This window comes from Halichoerus grypus, chromosome 13, assembly GCF_964656455.1.
Source record: "Halichoerus grypus chromosome 13, mHalGry1.hap1.1, whole genome shotgun sequence".
NCBI lineage: Eukaryota > Metazoa > Chordata > Mammalia > Carnivora > Phocidae > Halichoerus > Halichoerus grypus.
This window is the reverse complement of record NC_135724.1, coordinates 88,019,240-88,031,849: the sequence shown is the minus strand read 5'-3', so window position 1 is coordinate 88,031,849 and position 12,610 is coordinate 88,019,240. Positions and strand designations below refer to the sequence as shown.

General features: G+C 47.7%; 1 protein-coding gene across 10 annotated transcripts in view; it reads left to right on the top strand.

Moving 5' to 3' along the window:
* Positions 1 to 12,610, top strand: part of KDM2B (lysine demethylase 2B) — a 115,830-nt gene that overhangs the window by 6,367 nt on the left and 96,853 nt on the right. The window lies entirely within an intron of this gene.

Here is a 12,610-nt window from a genome sequence, read left to right as displayed (position 1 = left end):
AGGGGCAGGAGGTCTTCACGACCCGCCTATTTAGATTTCTAACTGCCTCAGAAAAGAAAGTCCCCGTGGGAAGAGGCAGGAGCAGGTGTGAGCAGCAACCGTCTCATTCTGGAGAACAGGTCAGATTGCAAAGTCCTAAGAAGCTGTACGTAAGGGTGTTTGCCAGTGCGCAGTTTTATGAGGCCGATTTGGACCCTAGCCTCCATCAGCAGCACAGTCTTAGATCTCTCCTTTGCGTTTGTTTGTGGGTTGCTGGGTAAACACTGGGTGCTTTGTGACCCCTGAAAGACTTTCAGACTTTTGAGGGGAGGGATCATTCTTCCTGCTTCCTCGGGGTTCTAGACAGCCAGCAAATGCTTATTAACTCCCCGAGCACCTGCAGAGCGTAGCTGATCACTTAGTGCTCCGGACACCTGACCAGGTAGCAGGTGGCATTTCAGATGTTACAGAAGTCCTTCAGTAAATCCATTCTTTCCAGAGGTGTTTCTCAGTTAGCTCCTACATGGTGGGCAAGTTCAGAGCTGTGAACATGACAGACAAGATCCCTCTCCTCGTGCTTGGAATGACATGCAACGAGGAAGTGAACAGTTTTTAAAAATCTGTATCTTTTTGGAGGGTGATTAGGCCTATGAAGAAATAACGCAGGATATTGGGATGGAGCGTGATGGGAGCTGTATTTATTTTATTTTTTAGCTTTTATTTGTTTATTTTTTTTAGAGAGAGAGAGAGAGGGAGTGCGTGTGTGCACACACACATGATGGTGGGGGAGGAGCAGAGGGAGAGGGAGAGAGAGAATCTTAAGCAGGCTCCACGCCCAGCGCAGAGCCCTACTTGGGGCTCTATCTCATTACCCTGAGATCATAACCTGAGCCAAAATCAGGAGTTGTTGCATAATAGAATCCCAACGAAGGCACCCAGGCACCCCTGGGAGCTGTATTTTAGATGGGGTGGTCAGAGAGGGCCTTGTGTGTGTGTGTGTGTGTGTGTGTGTGTGTGTGTGTGTACATTCGGACAGAGACTTGACTGATGAGAAGCCAGCTGTGGGAAAGAACATGCCAGATTGAGGGACAGGCCAGGTCAAAGGCCAGGAGGTGGGGGAGGAGTAGAAGGAGAGGGGAGAGGTCACAGGGCCAGGGCCATGGGGGCCCTTATAGGCCCTGGCAGGGAATTTGGGTTTGACTCCTGGTGTGACTGGGAAGCCACTGGGGAGTTTTAAAGTAGGGCAAAGGGAGTAGCTATGCTATCTGGTCATTTTCTTTGGGAGAGGGTGAAAAACATTTTTTTAAATTGACATAAAAGTCATACACCGTAAAACTCACTATTTAACCATTTTAGAGTGCACAATTCAGCACTCTGAGTACATTCACAATGTTGTGCAGCCATCACCACGATGCCATTTCGGCATGTGGATCCCCTACAAAGTCAGCCCCCAACAACCAGGGATGTGCTTTTTGCCTCTGTGGGTTTGTCTACCCTGGACGTTTCGTGTAAGTAGAACCACACACTATGTGGCTTTTGTGACTGGCTCCTTTCACTCAGCATCCTGTTTTTGAGGTTCATCCACATTATAGCAGGTGCCCGTGCTTCATTCTCATTTATGGATGAATAAGATTCCACTGGACATGCGTGCATAGACCACATCTTGATTCGTCAGGTGATGGACATTTTGGTTGTTTCTATTCCTCGTCTGTTATAAATAATGCTGCTCTGAATACTTGTGTATGAGTTTTTGTTGTGAACATACGTTTTCATTTCTCTTGGGTCTATACCTAGGTAACTGGGTCATATGGTAACTATATTTAACCGAGGACCTGCCAGACTTTTTACAAAGCAGTTGGCCATTTTGTATTCCCATTAGCAATGTACGAGGGCTCCAGTTTCTCCACATCCTCGCCAAAACTCGTTGGTTGCCTGTCTTTTTGATGGTCGCCGTCCTCGTGGGCCTGAAGTGGTGTGATACGATTTAAGTTTCATAAAAGCCGACTCTGGTGGCTGTGTGGGATGGAAACAGCTAGCCAGTGGTTGTGTCAGATATTCCAGCTGGAATAATTGACCCCAAAGTGTGTTGACAGCTACTCGGAAGGGAGGACCCATCGGCTATAAGGAGATGGTGCTGATGATGGGTAGAAGAATCTCAGTTAATTGGCAAGGACTTGCTCAGGGGATACATTTTTTTAAGCTGGATTCTAGAAATGCTGAAGGAGGTGAACATCAGAGCAGAAGGGGCAGACTTTCCAACACCGTGCAGAAGATGGGACAATGGACCCCCAAAATTAAGTCTTGGCACCGACAACGCACTCTGGTGCCTCAGCCCTACCCAGTGCCTTTGCTGTTGGACAACCTTAGTTTGAAGCCCAGCTCTGCCAGTTGACTGATTTGGGGCAAGCTGCTCAATCAAAGCCTCAGTTTTCACATCTGCAAAATGGAGCTAGTAGCAGAATCTGCCTCAAAAGAGGATCCTATAAGAGAATGAATGAAGGCTTAGCATTATGTTGTCTGACGGGTGTTTGGTGAATGGTCCCTGATGTTATTTATTATAATGGCAGGATGTGGATCTGATGAGATTTTCTTTATGAGTAAGGATGAAAGCCAGATTCTCAAGTCTGAGGTTCAGACAACATCAGAGTCTTCATAATGATGCTCTTGGCCCTTTTTAGGAACTTAAAAGCCCTTTGCAGTTTTCATTATACTCTAGTCATATGCCAGGTGCTCCTTCTTTCTTTGTGCCTCGTTCTTCTGGTTGTCAAAGCAAGAGGACTCAATAAGATGGTCCCGACATCCTTGCCAGCTCTTGAAAAGTCTAGGATGGCAAAGAAAGTGAGGATAGTAATACCTGCACCTATCTCTCTTGGCATTTCTGTGAATATCAAATGGATTGTTGGGTATTGAAGTGGTTTGTGAAGGTATAGCGTGTTCCGACATCGGGAGGGGTGCAGTTAGCATGGTGCATTATTATGCCCATTTTATTTTATTTTTTAAAAATTATTTATTTGAGAGAGAGACAGAGAGAGCATGCGTGAGCATGAGCAGGGGGAGGGGCAGAAGGAGACAGAGAGGGAGAAGCAGACTCCCCGCTGAGCAGGGAGCCTGACGCGGGGACTCAATCCCAGGACCTTGGATCATGACCTGAGCTGAAGGCGGACGCTTAACCGATTGAGCCACCCAGGCGCCCCTATTATGCCCATTTTAGTCTCTGAGAGTGCACACAGGCTTCTGGTGAGCAGCGAAAGGGCACATACTTCATAGTGACATAAATGGCAGATGTAACTCAAGCTGGCCTAAGCAAAACACTGGCTTACATAATAAGTTTAGGGTGTGACCTTCAGGCACCTCTTGATCTAGGTGTTCCAAGATCTCGAGAAGTTGACTCTTACTTTTCTATTCTGCTTCCCTTTTTTGCTTCCTCTTTCTGCTTCATTCTTGAGAAAGCTTCTCCCCATGGGGTGGCAAAGATGGGGAGCCAGCAGCTCCCCGCTTCTATCCGGCCAGCTCAGGTCCTTACTTGCCACCCACCAGTGATTCCATCAAGTGTCTCTGGATTGGCTCTGGTAGGTTTAGCACAACCCCAGTCCGCTGCAGCACAAGCAAGTGATCTGGGAGTGGGGAAGGGGTGACGCTGCATCCCCTGTGATGACATAAACATATGGATGACATAAACATGCCCCTAATGGAAATGGGGGTTCTGCCTTGGAGGGCGGCGTATGGGGCAGTCATTGTGGGATCTCAGCTTCTGTCTTCCAGGCCTCCCTCCCCAGGCCTCGAATCTTGGGAGGCAGCTTTTTGAGAAGGGACCAACTATTGAGGCCACAAGTTGGGGCTATAGATTCTTCTCTGATGCCCTGAAACCGGCCTTTCTCTATCAGCCCTGTTTATATGCCTTCTGGGAATTCAGGCACCTGGTCTCCGTTCTTAGCTCCTCGCCTTTAAAAACAAAAAAAGGCACTTTCCATTTTTAGGACACTGTACACTTAAAAGCTTTTTATTGAAGTATAATTTACATATAGAAAAGTGCACATATGGTAACTATACAGCTTGATTAATTTTAACAAATTGAACATATTATGGTACCTGGTACCCCAGAATCCTTCCGGTGTTCCAATGCTGTCCCTGCCCTCCACTGTCGCCCTGACTTCTAACAGTGTGGATGAATTTTGCACGCATTCATACTTTATGGAATAGTGGAATCAGGCAGGTGTCCTCTTGTCGTTTCTGCTTCTTTCGCTCAACTTGGTGTTTATAAGACATCCAGATTGTTGTGTGTAGTTGTAGATGGTTTATTTTCATTGCTATGGTTTTCTGTTACGTGACTATTTCACAACGTGTTTATGCATTCTGTTATTAATGGGCTCATGGGGAGCTGCCGGTTTAAGGCTCTATGTCTCGTGCTGCTATAAACACTCTAGAACGTGACTTTTGGGGAACAGAGGGATGCATTTCTGTGGGGCACATACCAGAGAGTGGAATTGCTTGGGTCACAGGGGATGCGTATATGTTCGGTTTTAGGAGACAGCGTCGAGTCATTGCCCACAGGGGTTGGTCTGGTTCTGATCGTGCCACATCCTCACCAAGAGTTTGTGTTTCCATCCTTTTCATTTTAGTCCCGTTGCTGTGTTGGTTTATTACATGGTGGTTTTAGTTTGCCTTTCTTTCCTAATGAAATTGAGCTCCGTTGTTCATATGTTTGTTTGCTAGTTGGATATAGTCTTTTGTGAACTGTCTGATCAAGTCTTTTCTCCATTATTTGGAAGGGTTGTCTCCTGTTGAGTGTAAGATGCGTTATTTGCTAGGGCCGCCACAACGAAGTACAACAGACTGGGTGATTTAAACAACAGAAATTTATTGGCTCACAATTCTGGAGCTAGAAGTCCAAGATCGAGGTCTTGTAGGGTTGGTTTCTCCAAAGGCCTCTCTCCTTGGTTTGTAGATGGCTGTAGATGGCTTCTCCTTATGTCTTCATGTGGTCTTCCCTCTCACGCTCTATAACCTAATCTCTTCTTATAAGGACGTCAGTCTTGTTGGATTAGGGCCTACCCTAAAGACCTTATTTTAACTTAATTACCTCTTTAAAGACTGTTCTCAAATATAATTACATTTTGAGGTCCTGGGGGGTTAGGACCTCAACATAGAAATTTTAGGGGATACAATTCAGCCCATAACATAAAGTTTCTTGATATATTCAGGATATGATTATGCATTCCAAAAATCACCTCTTACTTTGTGGGTTGGTTGCCTTTTCACACTCTTAAAGGTGTCTTTGAATGAACAGACATTCTTTATTTTAACACAGACCATTTAGGTCTTTTTTTTGTACTTGTTTTGTATCTTGTTTAAGAAATGTTTGCGCACTCCAGGGTTGGAAGATGTTCATATGTTTTTCTCAAAAAAGCTTTATTGTTTGAACTTTCACATTGAGATCTATAGTTTATCTGGAATTGACTTTTGTGTTTGGTATGAGATAGGGGTTGAAATTCCTTTTCTCCTATATGGATATCCAGTTGATCCCAGTACCATTATTGAAAAAAAACACCTTCTCCCCACGGCACTGAAATATTGTCTTTGTCATAAATCAGGTGACTGCATTTGAGTGGGTCTGTTTCTGGATGCTCTAATGTGTGTGTCCCCCCGGACAGCTCCTTGCATCCCACGACCAATACTCTCAATCCCAGATAGTTCATTTAAGAAGACTGGGATATTTTCACATTTGTGTGCTGGGAACTGGGGGGATAGGGAGACTGGGAAAGAACTCTAGCTGCCTCTGAAGATGCTTTAAACCTACCGAGAAGACATATTCATAAAGTGCTGGGTCCCTACTCACTCTCCACCATTATGTCACTGAGGGATGGCTCACGGCCATGGGGTCCTGCATATTATCTCTTTACTGTATTTCTTTTTTTTTTTTTAAAGATTTTATTTATTTATTTGAGAGAGAGCATGAGCTGTAGGGAGGGGCAGAGGGAGAGGGAGAAGCAAACTTCCTGCTAAGCAGGGAGCCCGATGTGGGGCTCGATCCCAGGACCCCAAGATCATGACCTGAGCTGAAGGCAGACGCTTCACCGACTGAGCCACCCAGGCGCCCCTCTTTATTGTGTTTCTCTCTAACGAGGATACCCAAGCTAACAGGTTTTCTTTGGCCCCTTTTCTTGAAAAAATCTTCACGACAAACCGCCTCATTCACTATTCATTTATTCATCCAATTATAGTAATCATCACCTATCTTTTACTGTATGTTTACCATATGACCTCATTTTGTCCTCACCAATAATCATATAAATGAAGTGTTACTGTTCACTTTTCCGATGAGGGATCCGAGGCTCAGAGGGAACAACCCACACGGCCTGTGGACGGGTGGTCGAGTTCGGATCTGAACCCAGCTCTGGGCGTTTCCTCACGCTTCTGCTTCTTGACTTTCTCCTCCTCCATGTCTGTGTTGTGTCTCGTGAAGGAGACTCACCAGACATGCGCGCGTGCCCTTGATGGGCTGTGCTTAGTAAATTCTCAATCCTTACAAATCAACCATAGCTGACTTGCTTCCAGACCTTTTTTTAAAGTTGGCTTAAAATCATAGACATTTTACATGGTAAATCCCGGAAAAGTTCTTAGAATTCCTCTAGTCTTGCTTTCCCCTTTCACAGGTGGGAAAGACTGAGGCCTGGAGAGAAGTGACTTTTGAGTTGCCCAGACAGCAGATGGCATCTCAGATTCAAACGTGGGTTGGAATTTCAGCGGTTGGGAGAAGATGATGCTCATAATGCAAACCCAGAGGAAAAGTAGACTTGCGTGGGGGGGGTGTGGATGGCCTCTGTTCTGGCCACACTGAATGGAGCTGGGGAGAGACAGACGGTCCGGGAGGCATCCGCCTCGCAGAACAGAGATGCACGCAGGGGGAGGTGCAGGAAGTCAGGAGGGCCGTGGCTCCTGAGCCTCAAGGAAGGAGGGTTTCAGAGGGGTTCAGCTGTGTTTCCTTTTTTTTTCTCTTTAAGATGAACACCCAGCTCACTTGTTTTTTTGTCACTATTTCCCTTTTCCTGCAAAGCCAGTGGTTTTTTTTTTTTAAGCAGAGAGAGAGAGAGACACAGCGAGAGAGGGAACACAAGCAGGGGCAGTGGGAGAGGGAGAAGCAGGCTTCCCGCCCATCAGGGAGCCCGACTCGGGGCTCGATCCCAGGACCCCAGGATCATGACCTGAGCCAAAGGCAGACGCTTAATGACTGAGCCACCCAGGCGCCCCCAAAGCCTGTGTTCTGAAATCAAAATCTTGACTGTGTTTGGGCCTTGGGGAACTAAAGTTGCTTCTGCCCCCTATTTATCTAATAGGAATCACTCCCCTGTGGGGTAGCTCCTTGGACTGGAGCTACTACATTAGCTACTGCTTCCTGAGATCTTATTATAAGCCAGGGACCTCTCCTGTGTTACTTTGTCAGATCCATGTAAAACTGGATTTCCCACTATCCCCCATTCCATCGATGTCAAATTGAGGCTCAGAGTGACTTGTCCACAGTCTGAAAGCTAGTGTGTTGAATTGCTGAGATTTATGCCCATATCCGTTTGACCAAGGAGCTGTTCTCTTAACTTCTGCACAGAACCGTGGCTGGCTCTCCGTGTCCTGTAATCCAAAGCTCTTTATTGTTTTTGGCTCAGGTGTCTTTTGGGTTTTCTTGGCTGATCGCTTTGTTAGTCTGGGTTTGTATCTTCTTCCGCTCATCTGTCTGTGAGGGTCAGGCAGGGTCTAGAACCCAGGGCACAGAGGACGTCCCGGCACTGGATGTGTCCTGGGGATAATTTTTGAAGGTTCAACGGTGAGGCGCCAGAAGATAACGGTGCTTAGGGAGAACCCGGGAACCTTTGCAGGCATCTTATTTCACTGCGAGGAAACTGAGGCCTAGACCTGGGAAAAGGTTTGTCCCAAGTGGTGTGGACACTCTCCGCCCCAGGCCCTCCCCTTTCCCTTGTACCTTCAGTTCGGCACAGCGTCCTCGATAGGACTCCTGCTTTTAAGTTTACAAGGTACTTTCAGTCGTTGTGTGGGCAGGCCCTATTATGTCCACCTTACAGATGAGGAAACGGAGACCCAGAGAACTTTAGGGCCATACATACCCAAGGCCTCACTGCTAGGAGGTAGCTAAGTGGGCTTTGAACTGTGGCCAGTGCTTTTTTTTTTTTTTTTAATGTTTTATTTATTTATTCATGAGAGTCAGAGAGAGAGAGAGAGAGAGAGAGAGAGGCAGAGGTAGAGGGAGAAGCAGGCTCCCCTCCTAGCAGGGAGCCCGATGCGGGGCTCGATCCCAGGACCCTAGGATCATGACCTGAGCCGAAGGCGCACGCTTAACCATCTGAGCCACCCAGGCGCCCCTGTGGCCAGTGCTTTTGCGAATACACACTAACTACCTCTGTGTGAAATGGATGAGGAGATATTTTCGAGGAGCGGAATAAAAAGCCAATCCAGAAACTTGAGGAAGATAGAGAGGGACAGTGGTGGGCACTCTCCGAAGAGCAGGCTCAGGAGTCTGGGGTCAGAGCCCGTGTACGCTTTATATTAGCGTTCAAGGTGACTTTCAGCAGCCTCTTCCCGGCTCCGAGCCCATGGTTCTTGGAGCTGACAGATGGGGCCTTCAAAGCAAGGGCCATGGGGCCATGGATTAATTTCTGCAGCTGGAATTTGTTGGATGTGTATGTAGCCTGTGAGCCCAGAGAACCAGTGAGATGGGGGGAGGAGAGAGAAAGGGAGGGGGGCTGAGCTGCTGGCCTACTTAGGGATGCCAGGCACTGCTCAGTGTGGAAAATTTCTCCTGTAACCCATTGACTTCAGGAGCCCGAGAGTTCCAGGGCTCTGGGTCCCTTGCAGGATCCAAAGGGCAGCTTGTCCCTGTCACCTGCTCCAGGGATGGCTGCTCCCCAGAGCGTGGAGGGCCACATTCCATTCTTAGCACTGATCTGTCCCTTCTGTCCCTTGAGGCACATGCCTCCTCCCAGAGCTTCCTGCTCAGATACCTGGCACTTATGCTCAGCTCTCCTTTGCCATCAGCTGCAGACCAGACTGGGAACCTGCAAAGATGGATGCTAATTCTTAAACTCCCAGCTCAGACTGAAAAGGACTGGCAGGCCCCAGAGTCCCCAGTGACCCCTGGGGCAAGCCTCTGGGTCTCCTCCCTCACTGACTTCTTCCCAGTTCACGTTTAAGGGATCTGATCTGAGTATATGAGAACTAGGCTAAACATCAGCGTGTCAGTCCTGGAAGAGGACCTAAAAAAGACCTAACCCAGTGGTTTTCAAAAGGAAATCCCTGGAAACCGGATCTGGGTTCTGAGCATCATCATCCCCCCACCCCCGCCACCGCTTCAACCTGAGCTGCCTGTTTTTATTTATGCCTTTGGCTCTTGTCAAAGCTTCTGTTTGAAGAAAGAGTTCTATGGTGGTGAAAACAGAAGTATAAAGGTCAGTTCTTCCTGGCTTTGCACATGAGGCAACTGAGGCCTGGAGTGGGGTCAGTGAGGGTTACTGGGACTGGAACTCAGTCCAGGGCTCTTGGCACTGTCCCGGGTGCCCCTGAGGCACCCACTGCTCATTGCGTGGCCTCCTGTGGGCCGTCGCTGACCGAGGAACAAACAAGCCAGGCACCCGTGCCTCCAGCGTGGTTCTTCCAGAGAAAATAAAAGACCCTGTTGTGGGGCTGTGTCTTCAGGGTTAAACGCAAAGTGCCTGAGAAGTCCATCTACGGGGCAGGCGAAAGAGCTCCCTTTCCCTGTCTGTCTGGTCGGGACACCTCGTTTCCCAGACCAGCTCAGTGGCTGGTGGCCAAGTGTGTTGCAGACCCTACCATGTGCCAGACATTGTGTTGGGCTCTCTTGCACCAACGGGCCCCTTTTGCAAATAAACACCCTCCAAGTCTAGAAAGGGTAAATGAGGCCCCTGAAGCCACGGAGCTAGTAACAGAGCTGGGATTTATAAAAGTACTTTTTGCTGGAGAGAATTTTAAGAAGTATCTAGTAGACAGAAAGTAATAATGAATTCCCATGGCCCCAACACCCGGCCCCAACAGCTGCCACTTCCATACCTCCATCCACTTCCTATCCTCCTGCAATGTTTCAGGCATATCTAGGCATCATACCATTTCATCCATAAAGTTTCCAGGATATAGTTCTAAACAAGAAGGGATTTTTAAAACCATAGTCACCATAGTGTTATCACACCTAATCTTTTAAAAACAGGAATTCCTTGGGGCGCCTGGGTGGCTCAGTCAGTTAAGCGGCTGCCTTCGGCTCAGGTTATGATCCTCGGGACCTGGGATTGAGCCCCACATCCAGCTCCCTGCTCAGCGGAGAGCCTGCTTCTCCCTCTCCCTCTGCCTGCCACTCTGCCTACTTGTGCTCTCTATCTGTCAAATAAATAAATAAAATCTTTAAACAAAACAAACAAACGAACAAAAAACGGTAATTCCTTAAAATGAGTAAATATCAGGGGCACCTGGCTGGCTCAGTCAGTAGATCATGCAACTCTTGATCTTGGGGTTGTGAGTTCAAGCCCCACGCTGGGCATTTACTTAAAAAAGGAAAAAAAAAAAAAAAAAAAAAAAAGAATTTAAAAAATAAAGTGAGTAAATATCCATATTTATTGTGCAAATGTCCAGTTTCATATTAGCATACATGTTACTTCTTTTTTCTTTTCTTTTGCGGGTTCTGTGAGTCAGAATGTAAATATGGTCCTTATTCTTTGATTGGTTATGATGTCTTTTAAGTCTCTTATAATCTCTGGGCCCTCCCACCATCTCCAGCCAATCTGAAGTTGGATTGTTTGACCTGTAGGGTTTTTCCATTGTCTGGATTTTGCCAATAGCATTCCCTTGGAGTGGTTTGTGTTCCTCTGTCCTGTGTACTTTCTGTAAGTTGGCAGTTGGATGTAGATGCTTGATCAGGTTCAGAGTCTGTCTTTCTCTCCACATAAAAATGCACTCACTCATTCATTCATTCATTCATTCATTCTTCCTAGCACGACTACTTCATAGATGATGTTCTAATCTTCCATCAGGAGGCACATAATGTCAGGTCACCTCTCTCTCTCTGTCTGTGTGTTGTTAGCAGGCATCGATGTTTGATGTGTAGCTTCATTATTGTGTTAGAGGCTGCAAAGTGGCGATGGTCTTAATTCAGTCGTCCTTTGTCATTTGTTGGCTGGAATACACCTGGAGAGACACTCCCCCTCATCTGCTGTTTGTTTCAGGGCTGGCCCTTATCTCAGATTCCTAAGCCAGTGGTTGCTTCGACCATCATTCTGCCTCCCTAGGAAGTGCGTTATCAATTCTCCACCTCTCGCTGCCACCTGGGGGCTGGAACCCAGCAGAGTTTAATTTTACGGGTACTGGTACATTTGTGTTTGCCTGGGGGTTTATGTTTATGGAGTCCAGGCACCTTCCCCCTCCCTTTCTTCCCATTACCACCCCTTCCATAGACTGTGGCTTCCAGGACACCTGGGGAGCTGGATGGAGCTCCCTGCGCACCAAGAAAGCTATTCTTAGAACCAAGTGTCTCGACCTTCCGCTCCAGATATAGTCACTCAGTCTCTCCCACCCTTGGGCCTCTTCCCTGCACACCCTTACTCCCCCGTCAGTCCCAGCTGCTCCTCACCGCTCTGACCACTCCAGGCCTTGACTTCCCTTTTCATCTGAGGACGGGGCAGGCCGAGGTGGGGTCAGCTGGGGACGTGCACCTGGCTAAGAGCAGAGGGAAGCGAGGGTGCATCGAGAGCCCTGGGGATTGTGATGGGGGTGCTGGAAGCCTGGTTTGTGTTCAAAAAAGAAAGAACAGGCCTCTCTCACCCACATCCTTCTGTGTTCAGCAACGGTTGTCCCACCGGTGGGGCTCCTGCCTGCTCAGGATTTCCAGATGCTTTCTTTCCAGGTTAGGGGGCTTTATCTTCTCTAGCGTGGAGAGGGTTACACATACCCACCTCCAGGTACCTCCAGGTCATTTCTCCAGTTCCACTGTCATTTATATGTGAGGTCATGTCACATGCTAGGAAGAACATATGATGGAAAAACACCCGATGTGATTTATTCATTCCACAAATATTTACTGAGCTCCTGCTCTGTGCCAGGCTCTCCGTTCTAGATCCGTGGGTTAGAGTAGTGAGCAAGACAGACAAGACTCTTGCCCTCACGATGCTTATAGTGTCATAGGGGGGAGAGACAAGAAACAAGCTGACAAAGATCTAGGATGAAGTGGCATGATGTCACCCATGGATGACATTTTCTCCTTGCGAAGCTTCTCGTCAACTGCACAGTTTAGTTATACAGCGTGTCTGTTCTGTTGACACCTTGAACTGGGCCCCGTGGGGAGGCCAGGGGTGGGTTAGCCCTTCTCTGCCGTCAGGGATATTTGTGGAGCCCTGTGGGGTTACCCAGTCATTTTCTGGTCAGCCTTCCTTCTTGTTTGCTGGGGCTGCCATGTCACCACAACCCACGTGGCTTAAAACCACAAAAATGTATCCTCTCACCGTCCTGGAGGCCAGAAGTCTGAAATCAAGGTGTTGACAGGGCTGGGCTCCGTCGGAAGGCTCTAGGTGAGAATTCTTCAGAGCCTCCTCCAGCTTCTGGTAGCTGCTGGCTTCTCTGATGTTTG